Source organism: Amblyomma maculatum, chromosome 3 (genome assembly GCF_055883805.1).
Source record: "Amblyomma maculatum isolate TAMU_Amacu chromosome 3, ASM5588380v1, whole genome shotgun sequence".
Classification (NCBI taxonomy): Eukaryota; Metazoa; Arthropoda; class Arachnida; order Ixodida; family Ixodidae; genus Amblyomma; species Amblyomma maculatum.
In genome coordinates this window covers 100,195,356-100,212,934 of record NC_139346.1, presented here as the reverse complement: position 1 = coordinate 100,212,934, position 17,579 = coordinate 100,195,356, and positions in this window count along the sequence as shown.

Below are 17,579 nucleotides of genomic sequence, written 5' to 3'. Positions count from 1 at the left end.
AAAAATTAAACAGTCCATTCGGTCATTTGTACAATGCGATTGAGCGTTTTACGGTTTCCTGTGCTGTTTCATTCTCGATACATTATCAGTAAGGAATACTGTATAGCATATTTTTTATACTTAAGTTTCAATAATTTGTGTTCTAAATGCTTTGTCATTTTTTTTTTTGCTCTTTTCATTCCATGTATTTTACATATCAATGCTGTTTTCTGAATATTTTTCTAATTTCTCTTTTTTTATGTGCATGGCTCGTCACTTATGCAGTGACGCTGTACTGCCCAGCTCCGTTCACAGCCATCTATGCTTAAACGGGCTGGTTATTATTTTGTAAATGTCTTGCCAATAAATTATTATTATTATTATTATTATTATTATTATTATTATTATTATTATTATTATTATTATTATTATTATTATTATTATTATTATTATTATTATTATTATATTATTATTATTATTATTATTATTATTATTACTACTACTACTAGTTACTGCAGTCTCATTTTATCTCTACACTCCGCTATAGATTTTCTCGTGTCGACCATCAACATAAGGCTGGATCTATTTTTTGCCGTACTGACACTTTTTTGCATTCTTTAATTCCTCGCACATCGAAAGAGTGGAACCAACTTCCCGCTGCCGTGGCTTGTATAAGAAATCATGCTGCTTATCGTCAGTCTCTGATGACGACGCTATTATCTGATGCGAATAGTTAGTTTCTTTGTGTTTTGCTATTTTCTTCGCTTTTAATTTTTTCCTGCTTTGTTTTTTCAGTTTCTTGCGTTGCATTTGTTACATTTGTTGTCTCTGTACTTTTTTTCGGTATTTCCTTGAGTGCTTCGAATACTGTACGTTGCTACATTTTAACTATACGTTGTTGTGGAGCCTTTAAGAAAAAAAAATGTTTCTTGTTTTGTTTGCTTGCCCACACCCCTCTGTAATGGCTCGGCGCTTGAGGGTATCAAAAATAAATAAATATATATCAAGAGATAAAAATTGTAATGACATTTTTCTTCTTCAGTAGAATTGTATCAGTATTCTTGCACTCACAGCACACAATCTGAAACCCTGCAATTTCAATGTCATTTAGGCCTAGCATTAAAGCCACTTACCCTCTTTTCACCATCCCATAATGGTGCGCTTTCGGCCACTGTTATATTCCGGGGAAGAAGAGAAGGGCAGGGCTACTTCTGGACTGAGAATGATGAGGCAGCGTTGCCAATTTGTGCTTCACACAGATTCTCTAGCGATGAGAAACATGTGAAGGAGTGCATTATTGTGATGGAAAAACTGGGCAACTGGGCGTCAGCACTCAGCCTTCTTATGTTATAGACCATTTACCACATCCATTGCTATACTTCAAGCTAAAATTAGCTATTTACTTTTTATCGGGTGGAAAAAAGACACGTAAGGACCTCGAACTTTGAGTGCAATCCTCTTTCAGCTTCGGTTTGCTCTTGCTGCCCTTTATTGGGTGAGGGAGATGTTTCAATTTTTCATTTTGCATTTCTTATTTCGGGGTGTACAAGATCACTTACGCTTCTCCTGGAAATCGCGTTCTCCAAAAAATGAGTAGTGAGTGCTACGCTTTCGAAGAATTCCTGACGATTGAGCAGATTAAATTATTTCCTCTCTGCAGGAAACAAACCTTAACAAACTTGGCAGGCGCTTGCCTTAGCTGCAAACGGCCACAATGGTTACCCATCGTCTAGGCCTCAGAACATTTTGACCTGAGGATGTGGTTTGATTCCCATTCGTGGCGGCCGCTTTTCAATGGAAGCAGGAAAGGTGGGCACCATGCAATTTGCACTGACAGCGTTAAAGAACCCTAGCTGGTAAATATTTCCGGAGCCCTTCGCTGCGACGTCCATCTTAGCAGGAGTCACTTTGCTGTTGAGTGCCGGCTTGATTTCTGTAAGTAAGCTATCCTGGAGTCGTTCTCAAATTTGCACGCCTAAAAAGTCGAACATTGCTTTTGCACATTTGCCATATTTTATTTCTGCAAGGTGACTAGTATCGTGCGCATCGCTCGTGTTTGACGTCATATATTTCTTCTCGAGTCTTATTCTGCCACTCGAAAACTCACATTTTGTACACAGCTTTCGTTTTGTAGACTTCACGGTGAGAGCGTTTGTACTGTATTTGTTCAAGTTCTCCAGGAAGCTTGTTCACACACCTTTCACTTTTATGCTTTATCCTCGTTTTCCACGGAACAACACTGTTCTCTTGAGCTGGAGCCGGCACTCTGCAAAGGCGTAATTGCACTTGACTGGTTTTGCCACGTAGCTAAAGCACCGCCCCCTCCCCCTCCAATTTTCGCTTCCTGTAGTAGCCGCCCTACACCCTTTGGTATCTACAATCTGTCCCAATACCTTTTCAATTGACCTTGAGAAGAGCTCATAGGAGTGTGTTATTAGTAATATGGCATCTGTAATCATGGACCCCGGGTGCTCCTTTGAAATAAAAATCTGATCTTGAAAGATATAAAGTACAACTTCGACTGCTACCAATTTCAGTATAGGTTAGAAAACTCTGGGGCCTACTTTCTAACGAATTTGACATTGTGATGCGGGGGTTCAATTTTATGTGTTTCGTTTACTTCAGTGTAGTAAAATGCGGTCAGTAGTTTTCATTACTACTATGCAAGTGTGATATGCTGTACTGACACAAGAGACGCAGCTTCTAAATATTGTTATGTAGATATGGGGCTCAGTAGGGAATAGACGTTTTAAAGATGTCGGTGGACTTGCTTTTAATCATGTGAATTTTCATTGTTCTGGCACCCACATGCAAGCTACGTCCCTCTCGTTGCTGATTATGATGTTCAAATAGGCCTAAAGTTGCTTCTTTATGTAGATTTTTTATGGCAGTAGTTAATTTGTAACTGGAGCTTATAGAAGTGTTAAACGTATTTGGCTTGCCGCTAAAATGTAGTGTTTCATTCAATGTCTTTATGACTGAGGGATATTTTGATAGTGGCACGAAACAGAATCTTGTGTGTGTATTCTACGTATCTAATTTTATGATTGTCGCTACCAAGGATTGGCTAATTTAGTTAGAATCCTTGAGAGGTACTAGGGACACATACATTGGAGTACAAAAGTTCTTGCCGGATTTATTGTGATCCGTACTTTATGTATCCCCAGCTAACAAAAAAAATGAGCAAGTAGTCAGAACCAGACAACCAAAAGATGTCAGGATCTTCACATGCCTACATACAATATTTGTTGCGACATATCTGTATATGAATGTTGATTCTTGGTTAGCATACATTCTCTTTTAGGTATCTGTGTGTCACATACACGTCTTGCCTCATATATCAGGATGCGAGAAATTACAGTAACGTTAGAAAAGCTCGAAAACAGACGCATTCGTTACAAAAGGTAAAAGACGAGATGACATTACGTTTCGAAGTACCTTGACTCTGGTCGATGTTGTGAGGGGTCTAGCTGTGTTTCTCTGACTGTAAGGTCAATTATTAAACCACAGAGCCGAGACAGTACAGTTCACTGCACTGTTGATGTACCCACCGTATACAAATTTATATAGTCTGCAGCCTCTTTGACGTTGCACTCATTTTGCATATGTTACTATTTTCATTTCTTAATCAGTGGCTGTATTCTTAGCGGTAACAGGTCAGTTGCACACAACCAGAGTTCTTCAGTGCTAACTTATCACGGAACTCCGTCATGCCACCATGACAGAACCTCACTTACTGGGCTGTCATTACCGGAGACGTCTGGCGCTGGTCGTAATTTGAAAGCCTGGATGCTGCCACGACTTAGAAGTGCTTGAACTGTTAATTGTATGGGGACAGTCACCGTTAACTGTACGTTCATGCGTTACGCTAATATAACTTGTATATTTAGGGTCATGTCGACCAATCTTTACATGGCATGCCGTATTGGCAAGAAAAGTACTAAGGACAGCCTTGTTGATTTCGTCCTCACTGAGATGGAGCTGCCGAGGAGAGCAATTATAGCAATGAATAGGTGGGTAGTGCCATAATGAGCAATAGAGGAAGAGACCTGGCAGACGTTATGCATACGCAAGATCTGGTCAATATAAACGACGGCTCACCGACGTTTCTACGCGGAACAACCTTCAGCAGCTGCTTGAATGTGGCGTTTGGTTTCAGAATCCTACATCCCTCCGTTTCTTGGTGTAGTGATGTGGAAACTCATGGGAGTGATCACATACAAACGTACATATGCATCAAGTGGTTTGCACCTGCCACTTCGCTTCGTGAGAAATACACAGACTGGCCAGCCTTTAGGGCATCGGTGAAGACTTCCAGCGTGGACCTCCAGTCACTATCTCAAATAGAGGGCCTCATTGCTTCATCTCTCAGTGAGAAAACTCGCTATGTTTGTGTGCTGGTGTCAGTGTCCAGCATGGACGTGGAATTCGAACGGCTTCGCGCGATCCGTCGGCGGGCTGAAAGGAAGTACAAAAGAACGAAATCCGCGCAAGATCTCGCACTTTCTCGCCGAGCTAAACGACGAGTTTTGCGCCACTTGGAGAGGTTAGGACGACAACGTTGGAGCCAGTTCTGCTCATTAATAGATGCCCGTAATCCCCTGTCGCGTATCTGGCATGTTGCGAGAAGCTTGCGCACACCTCCGCGATGAAGGCGCCCTTTTCGTGCCCTGGCCCTTTATCAACGCCGCAATGAAGTTGACGTAGCTGAAGATGTTTGTAAAATGGTTGTGGGCACAAACCAGGCACAGTTACCAACTTCAGTGATTTTTGCGCCACCTTCGCCGAATGATCAATACGACATGCCATTTACAATAACTGAATTAGACGCCGCTCTTGCTACTTGTCGTCATTCGTCTGCACCTGGTCCTGACGGGATTACTTATTCAACCTTATCAAACCTAGGCAAAGATGGTAGAACTGCAGCACTTAATTATTTCAATTATATATGGGCTTCTAGAACTGTTCCTGAACACTGGAAGATTAGCCGCCTGATTGCTTTTTTGAAGCCTGGAAAGCCTCCTCTCGAACTTACCTCATACCGGCCAGTTGCCCTAGCAAGCTGTGTTGGAAAAGTTATGGAGCGCATGGTGCTGGCAAGACTTGAGTGGTATCTAGAGAGCAATGATCCCTATCCGAATATGATGACTAGATTTCACCCCGGACGGTCTTCGATTGACTGCGTCACCGACCTAGTGGCGACAGTAGAACACAAAAAGCGTCAACGTAGACTAGTAGCTGCTGTCTTTTTAGATACAAAGGGAGCTTACGACAAAGCCCGCCGTGATAATATTCTTGATGGACTTGACGACGTGGGAGTTGGTGGCCGGCTGTACTTGTGGATTGTAAGTTATCTCAGTGGCCACTCTGTTTACACGACTACGCCTGAAGGAGATACTACCCACTTACAGGTCGACCGTGGAGTTCCACAGGGAGGAGTCCTTAGCCCAAATTTATTTAACGTTGTGCTAATTGGCCTGGTGAGTGAACTGCCAACTAACATCACATAAGTGCATATGCTGACGACATCTGCATCTGGGCATCTGGTTCGACGCGCCCACAACTACGTGCGAGATTGCAACGAGCTGTGTCATCGACATCGATGTACTTACGGCGTCAAGGTTTATGTTTAGCAGCAAAAAAGTTTGCAGTGATCGCGTTTACGGGAAAATGTGTCAGCCGCTACCCAATTACCCTTCATGGAGTCGTAATACCATACGTCTCCAGGCACAAATTTTTGGGAGTAATTATATACCACCGACTATCTTGGTCGAAACATACTACTATGGTGAAGAACAGGCTAATAATTTTTGCAATATACTTCGTTACATAGCTGGCATCAAATAAGGTACAACTCAGCGCTCCCTGATACGGCTTTACGAGACTCTGTTTGTTGGCTACATCCGGTACAGTCTCCCAGTACTCTTTAATATGAGCATTTCATGCTTGCGGACTTTAGAGAGCGTGTAATCGCAGGCACTGAAAATATGCCTTGGACTGCCCAGATGCACCTCTAACAAAGGTACAATTGAAGAGGCACATGCTCGCCCAATATCCATATACTTGTCACAAGCACCATTTCGTGTATATTTACGAGCACTTACAAGACACCGTTTTCACCCACTCAGCAAGATTCTGAATGAGAGGCCGGACTGCAGTTTTACAAGTGCACTCCTCTGCCATCAGTCGCAAGTATCGACAGGATATGCCCTCCCATATCGTCCCGCCCAACCCCCATGGACGATGGATAAACCTTTGGTGCACCTTCGTGTTCCCGGAATACTGAAGAAATCAATGGTACAAATTAGTGGACTCAAACAACTTACTCTGGCGCACATCTGGCCAGAATATCCTAATTATATTCACGTATACACCGACGGATATGTGTCACCACAGGCATCCGCTGCAGCTCTGGTCATACCAGCTCATAAAACGACTCTGCATTTCCTTTTGGGACATACCTCTTCATCGATCGCTGCTGAACTTGTAGCCATTCGGGAATCAATTCGCTACATATGAGGGGAACCACCTCAAAAATGATGTATATTCACGGACTCAAAGACTGCATTACAAATTTTGGAAAACTTCTTATGCCACACTGCCTATCAGTCCCTGGCACTGAACATTATGCAGCTCCACACATCTGCAAAGCCACATGATAATGTTTCAATAGATCTCTGCCCCCTGTGGGCTCCATGGGAAGGAACAGGCCGATGTTGAAGCGAAAAGCGCACTTATCAATGGCCTCTAAACAGCGGTGCCTTTTTCAGGAGCGGATAGGACATGCCTTCTTACAAGTTGTATGAATAATGCTACAGCAGCTTACTGGGCCCAGCCAGACAACCGACACATTCGTCTAAGAAGGCTCGATCGAACATTGAAATTTTATGTTCCACGTGATATTCCGCGTCATCAGGCATGCTTGATACATAGACTTCGTTTAAACGGGGCCTTCACGCGCAAGTACCTATATTTATTTGCACAGATGGACTCACCGGAATGTTCAACTTGTGGCATTCCATAGACTGTGGATCATGTATTATTGGTGTGCCCAGCGTATGCGTGCGAAAGAAGTATGCTAGCCGCTTCCTTGAAGCGTTTGGACAAGAGGCCTCTGTCGGAGGAACCGCTGCTGGGCGCTTGGCAGGACAAGGGAAGGGTGTCAAGGCAGTGCGTGCTCTTTGCCGTTTTTTGTGCGCCAGCGTACTTGATTCGCGCTTGTAAAGCAAGCTACTGTGTCTGTACATGTATTTCATATGCCTTCTCCTACATCGTCACCCATCATGATCTTCTTCCTTCTCTCCTTCCCCTTCCCCAGTGCTGAGTAGTAGGCCAGATATGAATTATTCCAGCCAACCTCTCTGCCTTTTCCTTCAATAAATTCATCTATCTATGAATAGGTAGCCCCGCTTCGTTCTCGAAATACGCGAGTGTTTGTGAAAAACATTAATGTTTCGAGGCTAAAAAGTAGCCGAGGTCATTCCCCTTCATAGGAGATCTTAGTGGATCCACAAGATGTGAAAATGCAAGAGCGAAGTAACAAGTTTTAGAAAACGCAAACTGTGGCTCATGGTTCTTCTGGCACTACACTTCCTCTCAGAAGCTGGTTGCAGCACTGCGAAAGGCACTGCGATCTGTCCAATTCAGGATTATGAGAATTAGTGTAGGCAGTTGTGGACCTATGCGCCGCTCGCCCATTTACAAAATAATAGATATTAAACTCCGAATATATCTTCGCCGATTCGGGGTGCAAAGGCTAATAGGAGGACAATTACCTTGTTGTGCGTGCGCTCCAGAATGCACCATGGTTCTTGTGCCTTTCAAAGAGCTGCAATGAGTTTTAGAGACAGAGTATAGTGACATAAAAGCGACGATTTTCAAGCACACCTTCACTCAAACTTCTATTTCAAACAGCTATCTAGGCCTTCCTTTATTTCAGGAACCAACCTCATCTCAAATGTTTCCTCAATTGGAGGAGAAAACTCGAGCTTCATAAAAATCTCGTAAGGGCACTCACATGACATGGAGGGACCTTCACGGTCATTGACCATGTAAACATGGCGGACGTCATATTGTTTCCTCGTTATATCGACTACGTAAACCGGTTTATCAAGTTTTTCACGAAAGTGCAGGCACTGAGTATGCATAAATTTGTTTTTCAAAGCATTGGTTAATCGGCAGCCTCTCCCTGTTCAACGCAAAACTTCCTGCACAATAACGCTTCATGTGTCGCTGCTACTGTTACCCAGTTACTGTTACTGTTATTCCAGCTACTGTTACCAAGCATGCATAACTATGGTCAGTCACCGACTCCAATGTTGCAATTCATTATCACATTATGGTCCTGATGGCTGGGAACACTTCAGTCATAATAGGACATACAAATAATGTTTCAGTGCCTCCCTAGTGCTGAGTGTGGCGCATATTTGAGCTTTAATAGCAAGCTTGCTGTGCGCAGTAGTTATAAGGAATGGTTCCCAGGTCCTTGAAATATCCGTTTTCCAGATTTGTGGCGGACTTTCATTGTGCAGTCTGCCTATTTGTTTCCCTATCTGAAACTAGTGTAGTTCAGAACACAAAACATTTATTGTTATCAAAAAATAGCAGAGAACTTACACCTTACCCTTCCCGAAACGTTTTCAAACGATATGAAAGGAATTTGCATATTTTAATATGTATGTCTGATTTATTTTGCATACATGGGACCCTTAAAACATGTATCGATGGATAGAGGACTAATGATACTATCACTACAAGCACGATATTTCAGCTTGATGAGGTAGTCAGATACAGAGAGGAATTCTGGGTTAAATATTAAGAGTGGTAAGAAGGAATTGTACGCTTTTAACTGGATATTGAAGATCTAATAAACGGTAGGTCACTCTGCATTTGACTAAGCTCAGTATCGTGACATTTGGTCTATTGAACCTTATTCTAAAATGAAAATCATATTCACTAAAAGGTTAAGGCAACATAAAGAAACCATGCCATTAAGAGCGCTCTTATTGCTGAAGCTGAGAAGCATTGAACTGGTAAGCACCAAATTTGGGACCAGATTCAAGGCACGAACGGTACATACCATACTTTCGCATCATTGTTTAGTTTTATTGCCCTGTGATAAGGTAGCGACTAACGAAGTTTTATAAACGAATCTATGCGATGCTAAGATGTGCGAAGGTGGATTGGCTTAATTGGGCATGCCAAACTTTAAATATTTATCAACTACGTACGACAATTACGGACAATGCATCACTCCATCACGAAAGGAAAGAAAGGATAATATTCAAACCATAGTTGACATTTATCGCGTAGAATATATTTCTGTGGTATAAAAACTGCCGACCATCTGAACTTTGATAAGCAGGCTAATGTCAGTACACAGAAAGAAGACAGACATACTTATTGACAAGAATACCTTTGCAGTACAGACATTTAATGTCGAAAAAACCATCTGTCGCAAAAACGAGAATACCACTGTCGTGGTTGAGCAGATTTTTTTTCTGACCTATTTCAAAAGTAAATAAAGCTTTTCTAAAGGTCCCTATTTCTACAGAGATGTGAATGTTTAAGAAAGGTTTGCTATCTCTCAGAGTGAGATACAAAAAATTTTAATTATGAATAAAAGGCAGGTAAATTAGCATGTGTTTCTAATCTTTCTATTTCTTACTCGAGGTAGGAAAGTAAAATGAAGAAATAATAAAATGCGAATAAAATAAAAGAAAAGCATAAAATGAAAATGCAGACGGCATTTAAAATCCTTCTTGCGCTTGTGCTGCGATAGTTTCTACGACTCTTCTTTGTTTGCGCTTGAGAAGTTGACGTAGAAGATTTGAATGAAGCACAGAAACTGCTTTTACAGGGTTTCCAAAAGCATCGCTTTTCATTATTGGCAATCAACGCAGCGGAAGGCGCTGAAATCACAACTAAGTGTTAGAAGCCTGCTATTCATGCCGCAGCTGTCTCGACGGCGCATGAGTTTTAGAAAAGATATCATAGTCGCAAAGTGCAGAAATCATTAGGAAAATACGAAATGCGGACATACACTCTGCTACTGCTAAATTGATTCTTCTGTAATTTTACCTCCTCATGTTATAGAAACACGCACATTATAAAGTCGCAGGTCACCATATTCATCATCATCATCATCAGCCCGACTATACCCACTGCAGGGCGAAGGCCTCTCCCATATTTCTCCATTTAGCCCGGTTCTGTGTTAGCTGCATCCACTTGACCCTGCGAACATCTTAAACTCATCCGTCCACCTAATTTTCTGCCGCCTTCTGCTACGCTTTCCTTCCCTTGGAACCCAGCTTGTTACCCTAAGCGACCATCGGTTATCCTCTCTTCGCAATGCATGTCCTGCCCATGCCCATGCCTTTTTTTAATTTCCACTAGAATGTCGGCAACTTGAGTTATTTTTCTGACCCACTCTGCACGCTTCCTATCTCTTAGTGTTACCCTTACCATTTTTCGTACCATAGCCCTCTGGGTTGTCCTCAACTTAAGTAGAACTATCTTGGTTAGCCTCCACGTTTCAGCCCCATACGTGAGTACCGGTAAGATGCAACTGTTGTACACTTTCCTCTTTAGCGATACCGGTAAGCTGCTAATCATAATCTGTGAGTGCTTGCCAAATGCGCTCCACCCCAATCTTATTCTTCTTGTTAATTCCTTTTCATGGTCCCGATCTGCGGTTACTACCTGTCCTAAGTAGACATATTCACCAACTACTTCCAGTACTTCGCTACCTAATGTAAACTGCTGTTCCTTCTCGAGGCTGTTGAACATTACCTTAGCCTTCTGCCTATTGATTTTCAAGCCTAACTCTCTACATTTGCTGTCTAGGTCACCAATCATTACTTGCAGTTCAGCCCCCGAGTTGCTTAGCAAGGCAATGTCATCAGCAAATCGCAGATTACCGAGGTATTCTTCATCTACCCTTATCCCTAACTGCTCCCATTCCAAGTCTCTGAATACTTCGTCTAAGCAAGCTGTGAATAGTACTGGAAAGATTGTGTCTCCATGCCTAACACCATTCTTTACGGAAATTTTGTTACTTTCTTTACGCAGAACTATGGTTGCTTTGCAGTCACTGTATATATCTTCCAGCACTTTCACGTACGGCTCATCTACCCCCTGATTTCGCAATGCCTGCATCACCGCCGAGGTTTCAACTGAGTTAAATGCTCTTTTGTAATCAATGAATGCTATGTATAATGGCTGGTTATATTCTGAGAATTTTTCTATCACCCGATTGGTGGTATGGATATGATTGATAGTAGAGTATCGTTTCCGAGAACCTGCTTGATCGTTTCCTTGATTGTAGTCTAAGGTTGTCCTGATTCTATTAGCGATTACCTTAGTAAATACCTTGTACGTAACAGACAGTAAGCTGATTGGTCTGTAATATTTAAGGTCCTTACAGTCCCCTTTCTTATGCATGAGGATAATGTTTGCATTCTTCCATGATTCCGGTACCGTCGATGTCACCAGGCACTGCGTATAAAGGGTGGCCAGTTTTTCTAGCACGTATCCCTCCCCTCCCCCCCCCCCCCCGTCGTTCAGCAAATCTATCGTTATCCGATCCTCTCCAGCTGATGTCCCCGTTTTCATAGTTTCTAATGCTTTCTTGACCTCGTCCTTCGTTCACTGGTGGAACGTCTGAGTGTTTTTGCCTACTGCCAATATCGTTAAGGTCCTGACTTCTTGGCTTCTGTAGAGATCTGTACAGAACTGCTCGGCTACTTTGACTATCTTGTCCATATTCGTGATGACGTTGCCCGCCTTGTCCCTTATCGCATACATCTAGTTTCTGCCTATGCCCAATTTCTGTTTTACCGCTTTAAGGCTTCCCCCTTTCTTTGCAGCATGCTCAATTTTCTGCATGGTATATTTCCTTATATAGGCCACCTTGTGCATATTGATTAACTTTCATATCTCGGCCAATTCGATCTGCTCTGTTGGATTGGAAGCTTTCATACTCTGGCGTTTCTTAATCAAATCTTTCGTCTCCTTAGACATCTTACCAGTATCCTCTCTTACTATCCTACCGCTACACTTCTACCGCACATTCAGTAATGATATCTCTGAAATTATTCTTCATTGCTTCTAGGGTAGTGTCGCCATCCTCGTTTTTTAGAGCTGAATATTTATTCTGTGGCGAGATCCTGAACTATTCTGTCCTCCACCTCACCGCTAATTCGTTAATTAGGTTCTTTGTTACTAATCTGTAGTGTTCCTTCTTCAGATTTAGGCTGATTCGGGACCTCACCATCCTGTGGTCACTGCATCGCACTTTCCCGATTAACTCGACATCTTGCATAATGGCAGGGGTTGAACACATTATGAAGGCAATTTCGTTTTTAGTCTCCCCATTAGGAGTTTACCATGTCCATTTCCGGTTCTTCCGTTTGCTGAAGAAGGTATTCATGATTCTTAAGTTATTGCGCTCTGCAAACTCAAGTAGTAACTCCTCCCTGCGACTCCTAGCACCAATGCGATAGTCACATACTGCCTGGGCTCCTGCTTGTTTTTCTCTTCCTCGGTATTGAAGTCGCCCATTAATACCGTATACTGCTTCTTTATTTTTCGCATTGCCGATTCTACATCTTCGTAGAAACTTTCAACTGCCTGGTCATCATAACTACATGTAGGTGCATAGGCCTGTACAACCTTCAGTTTATATCGCTTTTTAAGCCTAAGTACGAAGCCTGCCACCCTCTCATTAATACTATAAAATTCATCTATATTACCCGCTATACACTTATTGACAAGGAAACCTACTCCTAGTTGTCGCCTCTCGGGTAATCCTCGATAACACAGTACATGCCCATCCTCCAGGACATGCCTCATTCGGCCTCCTAACATCACAAAGCCCTATGATATCCCATTTCATACCCTCTACTTCCTCTAACAGCACTGCTAAACTAGCTTTACTAGCTAGAGTTCCAGTGTTAAACGTTGCCAGGGTCAGTTTCTAATGGCGGCCTGTCCAGCGGAGCCAGGAATTCTTAGCACCCCCTGCTGCGTCACTGGTCTGACCGCCGCCGTGGTCATTTGTTCCGCAGCCGCTGGTGACTGAGGGCCAGGATTTTATGGAGCTTATCATAGGAGGTTGCGGCCAATTACTGCACTAGGGTGGCAAACTCCTGTTCTGGTGAAGGAGTGCGTTGCCTGAGGTGTTCACCGGCATCAGGTCGCACCCCGAACCTGTTGATGTAATTCCATCGACACGCGGATTTTTTTTTAAATCCGGTGGAGAATTGCGCGGTCCTCTTGCATGCGAGGCGGATGTTCTACCGCTACGCCACCGCTGCATATTATATGGAGAAAACAGCACATGCACTAGATCCCCTAACAAAACTTAATCGGCGGGCATTCGTGGCACATGCATACCATGCTCGTCTAGCATGCTCAACTCCTGGAGTCGATGCCAAACACATATCTATCCGAGAATGATTTTAAACATTTTCTTAATCGAATAACCATTATGCGCTGCTCTCTCCGCTACAGAAACTCACACACAAATTTGAATGAATTTCAATCCACGCCTTTTCCTTGCCACTCTTTATGTTAGTTTTGTTATAACGATATTTATTGCCTCAGGGCCTCAGTGGGGCATGATATGAGGATTAAGTAATAATGAAATTAATGAAAAAGGGTTGGCTGATTAAATCCAAGAGTGAGCGATGATGTGGTCTCCACATACAGGAGATATACGAGGCAGGTTTGCTTGCTGATAGGCCAGCTATCGTCCTATGGCGGATTCGTGTCGGTTTCAGAGCTGGGTGCTCCCACTTGAAGGGGTGAATATCAGCTTCAACATTTTCGTTTTTACATTTCGGACACCCTGGGCAGGGATATGCGTCGGAAGGGAGACCACGTCTGAGTGACAGCTAGGAGGTCAACGCCGATCCGGATCTTCTTAAGCGCAGACTCCTTTACATGTTCTCGTATGCTTTCTTTGCTAATATGGTGCACCCGCACCACATAGTGCCCTCGGGTAGATGTCAGGAACTGCTGATGCCAGGACCGCTAACCTGTCCCCTGTATCTATGTATGAACGAAATCCAATTTGAGCAGGTTGATAAAAAACGTGCTTTACAAGCCTCCAATAAAGTCGTGGCTAGCATTTTCTCTGAAAAATTGCATAGCATTGGTGTTAAGGAGATTAATCTTAAGTTGGCGAGGTCAGTTGGAGACTTTCCTGGTTTAGGAATTGGGACTACGGCAGCTGATTGACAGCTTTCGTGTACGAAACCATGCAGGCATACTTTGTTTATGGTGTCTAGTAGTTGAGGGGGTGCAACGCTAGTCAGGTACTTGAAACCTTATACTGATTTTTTTCGGGTCAGACGCTGTTTGTCGTTTCGCAACCTCAATTGTAGCCCCTAGCTGGGACATAGAAAAAGGAAAAACAATTTCATCTGTGCCGATAGCAGATGGTAGCTGATATATACCCGCAGGGATATTTTCCAAATTAAAATTAGCAGCTGAAGGAGGCAACGCATCGTACTTTGGGAAACATTTGCGTGCTGCTGCTTTGGCTAAAACACTCGGCAACAAATTAACTGCCAAGCGTGCTGATGCTGCAGCGTCAGTAGAACTGCGACCACGTTTCATTGCACGGAACGTTTGCCAGTGTTAAGCATGAGAAGATTTAGCTGAAAATCTTTCACGCCATGCATTCCACTGGCGTCGCGAGAGATCTCGTTCGAAATGCAACCCTTAGCAGTAAACCAATGCAGTAGCTTACGTGACTGCGCCGAAGTAGAGTCTCGCGTAGCAGCCAGCTGGGCTTGATGGCGGCCAGCGCACAAGTTAAGCAGGCCTTAGATCTGTTGCCGCTCGATGAGCATCAACCCAGGTAGTAGTCGCAGCAGAATTTAGTGCTCTTTGCATGCGAAGTAAGGTCGGACGACGAATCTGAAGAGAGAGTGTCGAGGCTGCCCCGGTTGGTAGCAGAACATTTGCGGCGTAAAGGCCGGAGATGTGAGAGACACCCTTGAGAGTAGATACTCTTCAAGCAGACCATAAGGTTTCAAGACATTTTTATTCATCTCTGAGCAAGGCTCTGTAGCCGATAGCCTTGCACCTGCCTGCCATATGCAATCTTACCTCGATATCAATAAATAACACCCTACAAAACTAGCGCAACAGTCCACATTATTGTTGTTGCCGCGAAGCCATTGAAATAGCTAAGTACCGTTTCAAATAAGGTGGTCTCCGTCCCCGTGTAAATATATATTTGATATATATTTGACTTCTGTACAATGCCTGCAGTCCGGGATTATGCGCAATGACACTTATACGTAAACTGTCCAATTTTTGCTTTATATGCTTGTCTGTTTACACATTCACCCTGATTTCTACTCGGTACAGTAAGGCCCGTGTTTTGATATAGCTTATGTTTTTTTTTTTTTACAGGTGCCATGAGTGAAAGCAGAAATGGCAGCTTTTATTACCAAATTTCATGCGCAAAAGGTTGCCGGGATCGATACAGTGAGAGGGCGGTAGAAACAAGTGGTCTCCTCAATTTGGCTGCACTTTTGGTACGCAGTTTACAAAATTATCGTGGCAGGTGCCAGTAGTGCGAGTGCAGCTCGACACCAGCGCCTTGTGTGGCGCGACTAAAACGAATTCAGAAGTGCCCAAAGTGCAAACCTTTTCGTCTGCTATGGGTGCGCTGGACGCATGGAGGAATGAGTGTTTCCTTCCTCCATGGCCTGACTTGTGTCTTGGCTGCCTGCGCCACGATCGGCGTTTTTGACATTGTTTGCGACCCTTCTACTGTTCGAAGTGGGACTGCGATTACTGTTTTGTGTACGGTGAATCAGACGAACATGGCTGACATTCTGCAGATAGCTCCAAAGTGAGAGTTGATCAGTTCAGTCAACCTGATCCACAATGTTTTCTTCGTTGTGTACGAGTTAGAGCAACATATTGTTTATTTTTTTGTGGGCGCGCAAGGAAACTGCACATTCGGTGGTGATGATAGCAAGCGTGCTCAGCGGTCAGCGAGAACAGTATCCTCGCCGCTTTTCGCCGGGCTGAATTGTAACTCGACCTGGAAACTTCACGAAAGGGCTTAAAACAACTACAGCTACAACAACAGTGAAGCAGTTGTGAGTGGCATCGAAGACTTGAGATAAATCTGGGCGCGTCTCGCGTCGCAAAAACAGTGCATGCCGCTGGTTGTATGCATGAAGAAACAAGCAAAATAAAGTTTCGAAACACACTATTCAAAAAAATATCTCTGGGGGAGGCTACTTGATTCGCAGTCAAAAAGCCCTGCCCATAACTTAGCTCTTGTGCTTTGCCTAATCGCTGCGCACGACTCACCTGAAGCCGCTTCTTGAGTGTGCCAGCTCTTTATATTTTTCAATTGAAAACAGTAGGTTGTGTCTACGTCACGTCTCTCTCTCTCTCTCATTTTCGGGCAGCAGCTGCACTTCAGCGCTTGTGCCCGTCTCATCGGCGGCCGCACAAGCTCCCAGAGATGCCGGTGGGCGGGGTGCTGCATGAGCCGCCGCAGCTGCCGCAGCCGCATTTCGGCCCCCTTCGCGGCTGCCTGCACGATCCTCGAAAACAATGCTTACGCGGAGCCATTTGTAGTTTCAAAAAGGAATCCTCAGCTGGCTAACAAAGAAAGCATTGCAATGCAATACTCAATGGCGGTATCGTACAGTAGCCCTTCTCCGTCTCCCAGTGCGTGGCAGGCACTGCCATCCAACACGGGAAAATTTTCCCCCTCCACGACGTTCAAACAAATGCGCATGTCGTATCCTGCTGTCGCGCGTGCATCGCTTGCGCTAGCTTGGGTGAGAGTGCCAATGTGCAGAGAAAGTTTGCACTTTTAGACCTGCACGTTGCCAGATCGAGGACGCGAGTACAGGTGGCGTTCACTACACTTTTCAAATCTAGCGCCACAGTGCAGCACTTTTTAACTGGTGCAAAAAGTTCAGCCAAATTGAAGAGACCTAAGCTGGTCGTGGATCAAGTGCACCTTCTCCAACAAGCTGAACGCAGTTTCTCATATGGTGAGCTTTGCCATCTATCGACATGTATATTATACTATTGAACAATGCCTGAAGTACGGGATTATGCGCAATGACACTCATACGAATGCTGTCCACTTTTTGCTGTCTATGCCCGTCTTTTTAAAACAATCAACCTGATTTCTAATTAGTGTAGTAAGGCAGGTGTTTTGATTTCACTTTTATGTTTTTTTTTCTCTTTACAGGTGTCATTCGTGAAAGAAGAAATGTCAGTTTTTTTATTCCTATATTTCATACGCAAATGGTTGCCTGGAATGGTACAGTGAGAGAGCGGTAAAAAGAAGCCGTTTGCGGAGACAGTGCACCCTGTCAAGCCAAGCTGAACGCATATTCTCTTAAGGTAATCTTTGTCGTCCATGAAAATTTATATTTGACTACTGTATGATGTCTGCAGTACTGGATTATGCGCAATGACACGTATACACATGCTGTTCTTTTTTTCTTATTTCTATTCGTTTCTATTTAAACAAACTTCTTTATTTCTACTTAGTGCAGAAGGCCTGCGCTTTGATTTTGGTTTCGCGTTTTGTTTTTTACATTTTT